Genomic DNA, 9,793 nt, shown 5'->3' with positions numbered 1-9,793 from the left:
TGTAAGGATGTTTCCAAATGAGATTAGCATTTGAATCAGCAGACTGAGTAAGCATAATGCCCTTCCCATTGTGGGTGGGCATTAGTCAATCCCACAAGGGCCTGAATAGTACAAAAATGTGGAGGAAGAGGAAAAGGGGGAATTTGCCCTCTCTGCCTGCCTACTTTAAGCTGGGACACCAGTCTTCTGTCCTCAAATGGGACTCACACCTCTGGTCTCTCTCTCTCTTTATACATATATTCTATTGGTTATATTTATATATATCCTATTGGTTCCAGAGAACCCTAATACAGCCCCAGGCCTTCTGAACACCTCTTCAGCTGTCAGGTCCTCCTGTCTGTGGTTTCCTGGCTCCTGGCTGCCTTGCTCATCTCCCTTCAGCCTGCTCTGACTGAATACACAGGCAGGGGATGTGAAAAAAGAAAGCCTGGTTTAGAATGAATGGCATGCTGGCATCCTGAGGGCAGGCTGGGCACAGGGGTCCCAGAGGCCTGATGCAGGTGTGCAGTAGTGCTGGAACCAGCCTCCATAAACACTGTCAGAACATGGCCCTTCCAACTTGGCTCTTGAGCCCAAGACCTGTTTAGTCTCGTGCTAGCCTCAGAGCCTCTGACTTCCCGCATGCTGTAGGAGGGACTTAAAATCCACCATTCATTCATTCATTCATTCATTCATACATTCATTCACTCATCCAACAATCCTGAAGTCCTGATGTGAGGGTAAAAGGGGACTTGAAGGTCCTTTGGCCCAAATATTCTTATCCTGGAGGATCTTCTGCAGCATCCCTACTGAGTGCTTGTCCCACTCCAGCTCATTAATTAAGCACCTGCCATGTACCAGGCATGTGCAAAACATTGAGCCATGAATTTTCTGCCTTGAGGATTTTAACTGCAGGATGGATGCAAATTATTACTGAAGGCAAAATCTGTATGATACCAGGGGGAGACCCTCTGTATGTCACTGCTCTTTTAGAGAAGAGGATGTAGCATTTGAGGGATGGGTTCCTGGTGTAGGGAACAGCCTGAATAAATGTGTGGAGGTAGCCCTGGGCTAAATGTTTTCCTGGAAAGAGCTCAGTTCTACAGGCACATGGGCCATTTGTGAAAGTGGCTATGAGGTCACTGGAAGGTGATGGGGAGGCCTGAGGGCTTGAATAGGAATCTACTGAATCCATATCACACATTCCAGTTCTCTAAGCTTTTCCCCAATATTCTATTATCAATCTTGAAGTGAGTCTGTAGGTTGGGAGCTGGCTGTCTCCTCACTGGGAAGGGATTCCCTGGAACCATGTGACCCATCACTCCCAGGACCTGGCTGGCACTGGTAGGTTCAGACCCTGTATTAGTTTCCTAGGGCTGCCAGAGCAAAGTGTCACAAGAAGGGTGGCTTAAAACAATGGAAACTTACTCTCTCATGATTCTGGAGGCCAGAAGTCTGATATCAAGGTGCTGGCAGGACCATGTTCCCTCTGAAATCTCTAGAGAAGAATCTTTCCTTGCCTTTTCCAGTTTGTGGTTGGCAGTCCTTGGGATTATGTGGCTCCACTCTATCCTTGCTATGATGTAGCCTCTTCCCTCTGTGTCTATCTCTGTGTGTCCTCTCCTCTTCTTATAAGGACACTAGTTGTGTTGCAGTTAGGCTTACCCTAACCTGGTGGGAACTCAGCTACAGTAGATCCTCTGTACTTGCTAAGTCACCTACATGCTAAAATTTACTTGTAACCCCTAAATCAATATGCAAAGTCATTTATTTTTATTTATTTTTAAAAATATTTTATTTATTTATTTAAGAAGGAGCAAGAAAGAGCAAATACACAGAAGAAGTGGGAGAGGGAGAAGCTTACTCCCCCCTGAGCAGGGAACCCGATGCAGGTTTGATCCCAGGACCCCAAGATCTCAGGACCTGAGCTGAAGGCAGACGCTTAACTGGTTGGGCCACCCTGGCACCCCCAATATACAACGTCGTTTACAGATATGCACAGGGCAGCAAAAAACACGAATCTCCCAATGTGCATATTCCCAGCTTTGGTAGAACTGCTCTGCCTTCTTGTTCCAGCTCTTATAAACAAGTTTCTTTCTTTCTTTTTTCTTATTTTCTTTTTGGTTTATTAAGGACTACGTTTTTCTCAAATGTGTGCTTTTTGATGGTGATTTTGCTGTTTAAAACGCCGCCCAGTGCTGAAATGTTGTCTAGTCCCTATGAGCAAGAAAGCTGTGATGAGCCTTACGGAGAAAATACGAGTTAGATTAGCTTTATTCAAGCATGAGTTACAGTGCTGTTGGCCGTGAGTTCATTGTTAATGCATCAATTATATATACTAAAGAAGATGTCTTTAAACAGAAATACACATAAAACATGCTAAAAATGTACATGGTTGGTTGATGAAATGTTGCAACCAGAGGCTTCCAGGAACCTAACCCTGTGCTTCCCCTAGGAGCGATGGATTCAGTATTCACTAATTCAGTGTTTGCAGTGACCTTATAGAACATAAGCACTGTGAATAATGACAACTGATTGAAATTACATTTACAAAGGCCCTATTTCTGGAGAAAATCACATTCTGAGGTCCTGGATGGTCATAAACCTGGGGAGGGGGACACGATTCAACCTAGTCAGACCCTACACTGAGCTATTCTCTTTCCTACACCAGTAATTTTCCAAATTGGCCCATCACTTTATCTTCCTTGGGGATCTTGTTAAGAAATGCAGATTTTTTTAGGTCCTACCCCAGAGATTGTAAATCAAGATCGGGAGGGGGCCAGGTCAACATGATGACTGCTCACTCCCATGATGACTCAGTGTAGTAAGTAGAGAACTTAATATTCTCTCTGAACTGGCATCTATTTCTGTAAAATGGGCATATTGCCCTAGAGGGTTATGTAAGGATTAAATAAAATCGGTCAGGTTGTCCTGGCACTGTAGTAAGCTTGCAAAAAATGTTAAGCAGTAACAATAGTAGCATATTCTTTTTTTAGAGATTTTTTAATTAATTAATTAATTAATTTGAGAGAGAGAGAGATCAGAAGCAGGAGAAGGAGAAGAGGGAGAGGGAGAAGCAGACTCCCTGCTGAGCAGGGAGCCCAATGTGGGGCTCCATCCCAGGGTTCTGAGATCATGACCTGAGATGAAGGCAGATGCTTAACCGACTGAGCACCCAGGTGCCTCAGTAGCATATTCTTAAATGTCTATCTCTTCACATTGATACATTTCCCCCAATATACTGTCATATTTACTTTCTCATTTACTTCTCTTAAGAACTCTATGAAATAGGCAAGATGGTATCTGCTTATGTCCTTGAGGACAGAAGCAAGAAAGGACAACCTACCATGAGAGAGGAGACAACTTAAACTTCCAGAAGAAGACAAAGTTGTTGGTGACCACAGGGTTTCCCTGCACATGTTCTCTAATGATGAGTACTTTAGGATATAGTGGGAAGAGTGTAAGCTTTATGGTGGACTTACCTTAGCAGCCTTGTGGATCTTAGGTTAAGCAACCTCATGGAGCCTCTGTTTTTCCATCTGTACAATGGAAAAATAGCATCCATAAGGCAGAGTTGGGTGATCAGAGATAACGATACTTGCAAAGCATCCGTCACAGTGCCAAGGCACTAACATTTTACAATGAGGCATTATGTTAATATAGTACTTAACAATTTCCAAAGTACTTCCACATGTTCTCTCATTTGCTCCTCATGGTAACTTTCCATCCATCCTTCCTTCCACCCATCCATCCATCTATCCTTCCTTCTATCCATCCATCCTTCCTTCTTACCATCCATCCATCCATTCATCCTGTGATTGGCACCAGCTAGTGATACAATAGTGAGCAAAACATACCAAAAAATCCTCACCTTAAGAGCTTAGAGACTGATGAGAGAGACCCTTCTCTCTCCTGAACGATGACCCCTGACCCCTGAATGATGAGGAGGCAACAAATAGCTGTGGTAAAATGCAAATTTTGACAGAAATAAACAGGATGCTGAGAGAGAACAAGGGGAGGCCCTAGTTAGGGTGCTCAGAGATGACCTCCCTGACTGGATAATCAGAAGGGGAAGTCATGAGAGGACTGGGGAAAAGGGCATTTCAGGCAAAGGGAACATACCTAGAGGCCCTGCAGTGGGGTCAGCTTGGACCATGGTGTTCATTCATCACCCATTCTCTTGGAATCCCAGGAGGCAGAGCTACTCTGAAGTATGACTTTCCTTTTGTCTCTGAGGAACCCAGGGGGTTAAATGTGAGCTGAAGTTCCCAGGCCAGGGAAGTATCTGAGTTTCATTCCCTGATGCTGAGCTGGGCCACTGACAAGACATCAGGATTGGCCATCCCAGTGGTTCCAAGATGCCCTGCATAACACGGTAAGGGTTGTCTATCACTTTGGCCAGAAGACAATGAGTTTGGGCACCTGTTGGGGATAAAAGATTCCTTTTATCCTTTGTTCAAATAGCACCTGAGGGGAATGAATGCATTCCTCCCTAGTCCTGCCCTGTAGGTGGTGCATCCCTTTACAGCTGGCTTCCTATGCATAAGGAGGAAGCCGAGGCCAAGAGAGACAAAGAATCTTGGCTCAGTCACTTATAGAGAGTTTAGGATGGGGTCCAACCTGATTGTTGGCTTCTTGGCTGCTCTCACAGAGCTGTTCCCTTCACTACTCAAGCCACAGGTCACCTGCCACATTCAGGAGAATCCCAGAAGCCCAGCCCACATTGTCTCCCATCTCCAGCCAGTGCAACTTTTACTACATGCTTCTCTGTTGGTTTCTCCAACCTTGACCAACCAGGCCATTTTGGTGTTGGTGTTACCAAGTCCAGAGCCCACATCCATGTCCTGTCTTCCAGGAACAATGCAATGTGGAATTATCGATAAGCCCCATTGACCATCTTGTGGTTTCCGACTTTCCACCAAATTTGTTTGGAAGGATTTGGGCTTCAACTACTACTCTGTGGCCAAACATTTCCCTGCTAATTTGGAAAAGCAACCAAACCTACTATATGTACAAAGTGCTAATAATAAAGCCGCCTATCATTATGTCACTTTTCTGGCCTACCGATGGATGTCAGCTCCTCCTGGTTGCCTCTTCTGGCATTTCCTGAGACCCTGCTCCTTCCTAAGAGGCAGTCTGCAGGGGCAAAGATGTAGAAAAGAGAACCATAGAAATGACCCCCATCTATCTCAGTCAGTCTTGGGAGGAGGGAGAAGGCCAAGTTTCGTGTGCTTCCGACATACCCGGCCAAGTTCCAGGGCAAGAGAACAATGATGTCCTGACTTGTGGCCTGGTGCCACGTCCATAGGCTTGGCATGCTGTGATCTGGCTGTTGCCCCTCTGTCAGAGCAGCTGCCGAGGGCCTGTTGCAACAGGCCCAAGGCTCTCCCTCCTTCCTTTCTGAGCAGGGGCTTGCATTCTAGAAGGTAAGGGGAATGTGTAAGTCTGGCATTAACCTTCTTTGGGGGCTCAGTTCGGTGCTGAGTATGGCTCATGAGGAGTGGAGGCTCAGGTTAATGAGTTTGATGGAGCAAAGACCTTGGGCTCCTGGCCTAGTCCACTCACCATGGTTTGTGAGGTTATGAGGCCCTCCTGCAGGGGAGCATCTTCCACAGCTGCTTGGAGCCTGTGCTTCAGATTCAGACAAACCAAGTGTGCTTTCTCTACTGTGAGAGCTTGGGCAAGTCATCGCCCCTCCCAGTGCCTCAGTTACTTCACGTTAAAGTGGGGGACTGATCAGGGTTTCTCTGAGGATGAAATGAGACAACATACCCTTTAGCAGGTGTACTAAGTAATGAAGACTATTACCTAAGGATGAATTTCCCCCAATCCCTGAGATGTAAGCGTGGGCCTTGAAAGGGGTGATGATGAGGCCAGGTAGGGGAACATGGGGAGGGCTGTGCGGCCTTGCTGCTATCTAGCGGCCCATGGCCCTAGTGAAATGGGTCCTCCCAGAGGACACATGGTGCTGAGTCATGATACATAGCGTGAGGTATCACATGATGGCCCCCCGAGTCTGTGACCACAATGGCTCCCTAGCAAATGCTGTTGATACCCATCCTGTGTCCCATTGGCTCACCTGAGTTGACCTGCATCTCACATAGCTCCTGCTAGGCAAGCACATCCCACCCCAGCCAGATGTCTCATTCTCTTTCTTTTTTTCTCAGGCACCAAGGGAGCTTGCTGGAGCAAATTCCAGCACAACCAGGCAGCGTATGTGTACCTGTGTGCGTGTGTGTCCATGCAGTGATGTCACTGTCAGCCAATGGGGATGAGAGTGAGTGGATAAATGGCTCAGCCTCCTGTCATCCAGGTGATTATTCCAAGGTGTGTTCTACACAATTCCTTAGAGAGCCCAGTGGGATTGAGCCCTTAGCCCATGGCCATCCCTGTTCATTGACAAACCCTGTGTTGACTTTTCTTTCTTCTCTGACTGGCTTTCTCCACTACCTTCCTAGGATCAGCCCCCTGAGAAACTGCTGTATCCAGCTAGCATCTGCCCTCAGAGAGACCTGAACTAAGGCCTGAAATGCCTGCCCCCAGATCCTGGGGCCCAGTGTGCCCTGATGCCACCCACTGAGGCATCTCCATCTCAGTGGCCAGAGGCTCACGCTCATACTTTCTTCTCTTTGAGAAGGCCTTACCACCCCCCTTTCACCCCTCACCCCTACGCATCATAGACCCAGGCCCCAGCCACCAGAGCAAGGCCACCCTGAAACTCAGCCAAGTGCCCCAACATCGGCAGATGTATCCGAAGATGCCAGGTGGGAGGCATGTCTTCTACTTCCTCCTGCTGAGGGGCAAAGGCTGAAGGCACTGGTCCCAGACTACCCTTTTCCTCTTTCCATGTGTAGATAAGTGTCTTCAGAAGCCTCAATTCCTGAATTTTTAAATGACTGTCAGAGACTACACAAAGCCTTTCGAATCACACAGAGCTACCCTCCAGCCCAACTGCCTCTTCCTCCTGCCTGCATGTCCCAGGGTTCAGGTGTCATGTTACTTGGGAGGCATTAGCTCAGTGAAATCTAGAGCTGGAAAGGCCCTTGCATTTCAACTTGTGCAGAGACACCCCACACTCGTGGCTCTGGCTGCTACTCTCCAAAGCCATTCTCACAGCCAACACTGCCCAGGATCCCCATGCTCTCCATATTTCTCTCTGAGTCCAAATGTGACATTATGATCACTCCAGGCAGAGGATGGGCAGGCAAGGCCAGGAAACAATGGGCAGGGCCCTGCGGGGACTGGGATGGACAAGACAGCTGTGCCTCCTCCTCTGGTGAAACCTGCAGACTGAGGAGAGTAAATCATAGCAAATATGCAAGGTGATTTCAGGTAGCAGTGGGCGCCACGAAGAAAACAAACCATGGTAATGGAAGTGGGGTGAGGGGAGATTGCTTTAAGGGACAGGTCGGCTGCAGCTGGACTGAGCTCGGTGGGTTCCACATCTGGAGAGTAAGACAGGGGGTCTGGAGGGGAGGGCACAAGAGGTCCTGGCAAGATGTGGTACCAGGCAGGACATCAGGGCAGGGCATCTGGGGCCGCGACTCGGAGCTCCACAGCCCCGTGTAAGCCAAGAAGATGTCCCTGGAGGAGTCTCAGCAGGGGCGTGACCTGATCTGACTTGTGTTATTTTCTTTTCTCACTTAAAAAAGAAATCGAAGTATAAAATAGATTCTGGGGGTGTGTTGGCACACACATCCTGGGAAGTCCTTGGTGAATTTTCCCATACGTACACCTGTGTTGCACCCACATCAAAATATAGGACGGTCCTAGAACCCCGGGAGTTTGTGTTTCTGAACGATCCCTCTGCTGCTCAGTGGGGAATGAGCACCCAAACAGGGAGGCCAGTTAGAGGTGGGTGCGGTCACCCAGGCTTGGATGACGGTAGACGCGGTGGAAACAGAGGAAAATGGTAGGTTTGGGATGCTCTTTGGTGGAAGAGCCAATAAGAGCTGCTGCCAAAGAGACTAGGATGAGAGGCACGGAGAAGACATCTCAGATTTTATCTGGCTTGGAGACCGTGGTAGAGCACAGGGCAATGGGAACGAGGGGCGGGGGAGGAATGTGCTGGGAAGTGGGGTGGGGCATTCGGGATGGGCAACCCAGGGCGATCCCTTGACCTGGCGCTAGCAGGAATGCCATGGCCCCCCCCTCCTCCCCTGGATCCCAGAGCAGAGTCCCCCGGAAATGAGTCACTGCAGGTGACACCTGACAGCCAGCGCGCCCGAGGGCCCAAGGACGGGAGACCGCAGTCCCCAGCTAGCCCGCAGCTCTGGGTGAGCCCCGCTGGGCTCTCGCCGGTGTCCCTCGTGAAGCTGGGTCACTGGAAGGAGAGGTGGCGAGCGGGAGGTGACATCGGCTTCTCAGGAGCCATCTGCTCACTAATGTAAACAGCCCGTCTGTCAGTCCAGGCGAGGAAAAATGACTGGGGCAGCCCCACGGTGGAGCCCGGGGAGAGGGGGCTCTGGACCCATGAGGTAATCCCCCCGGTGATGTATGGCCCAGAGAAGAGCTGGGTTAATGATCTGCTGCAGGACCCGGGAGTAAAACACAGTAATTTCATAATACCGCGTGTGATGGATTAAGGCGTGTTAATACCAGGAGTATACATTAAGGGAAATGATCTTGCTGCCATACTAAATGGCAAAATGAAAGCACTTTTAGAAACTTCCGTGATTAATTGGTCTGCCCTTTTAGTTCCGTACCATGATAAAGTAAAGCTCACTTCTCCTGGTCACCTCCCAGGCAATTCCTCTACAGCTCCCAGCCCTCTGAGGACCGCACCCCCCAAGCCCACCCCAGGAAGGCCAGCCTGGGGGAGAGCCCAGCCCCGCAGCCCGGGACAGGCCCTGGCACCCCCGACCGTCACACCAGCTCCTGCCCGTGCGCCGCCGTTGGCGATCCCACGGAGACGGCCGACTGGCACAGTTCCACCTGGTGCTAGGTGTGGAGCAGTTCGGGAGTGGTAGGCAGACGGAGCCTGAGAAAGTGGGCTCCGCACCCCTGCTATCTAGTGTGGATCCGGGCTCCTCTGTGTAACAGCCACACTATCTTGGGCGAGTTTTATGACATCTTTATGCCTCAGTATTTTCATCTGTAAAATGGGGATAATAGGAAACCCGAGGTGATGGGGATATAAGGCGGGCACTTATCTCACAAGTGCTCGTGTGGTACTTACCATATGAGGAGCACCGTGAATGCCTGGCCAAGGCTTCGAACAGCACCTGTCACATCGTAAGTGCTCAGGGGATATTAGCTCTTGGTATGCTGGCTGTATTGGTATCACTCAGCCCCACGGAGCAGGTACCGTTCATAATCCCATTTCGCAGGTAGGGAAAGCTGAGGCACAGAGAGTTAAGTGAATTGCTAGAGGGTAGGTACAGACAGGCCTCCCTTTAACCCGTGGGCTTCCCGAACCCCTACCCCACCTAATCTCCTTGAGAACTAGCTGCTATGGTCTGTTCAGAGGCGATGACTCTAGAGCTGGTGGAGGAAGAGCCTCTCTTGCTGGTTGCTTTTGTTCTTGGAAGGCCAGTTCCCAGCCATCACAGACCCCCATCTTGGCGGCAGCCGTCACACTGTGGCAGAGAGGGCCAGACAGAGCCAGGAGGCCCAGGAGGCCGGCTCGGCCCCGTCCCTTTATTCATCCTAAGACACCGGGCAGGCTGCCTGCCTGAGCTCCTCATCCCCCAGCATCTTGGCGGTGAGGCGTTAAAACGACAAGGCAAGAGGACGCTTTGTAATCTGCAAAGTAAAGAACAGACTTGAAGTGGGATGGATCAGCCCTGCCCCTGGCGGCCTTGGGAGAGCCTTG

Source organism: Vulpes vulpes, chromosome 2, assembly GCF_048418805.1.
Source record: "Vulpes vulpes isolate BD-2025 chromosome 2, VulVul3, whole genome shotgun sequence".
NCBI classification, from domain to species: Eukaryota; Metazoa; Chordata; class Mammalia; order Carnivora; family Canidae; genus Vulpes; species Vulpes vulpes.
This window is presented reverse-complemented; position numbering follows the sequence as displayed.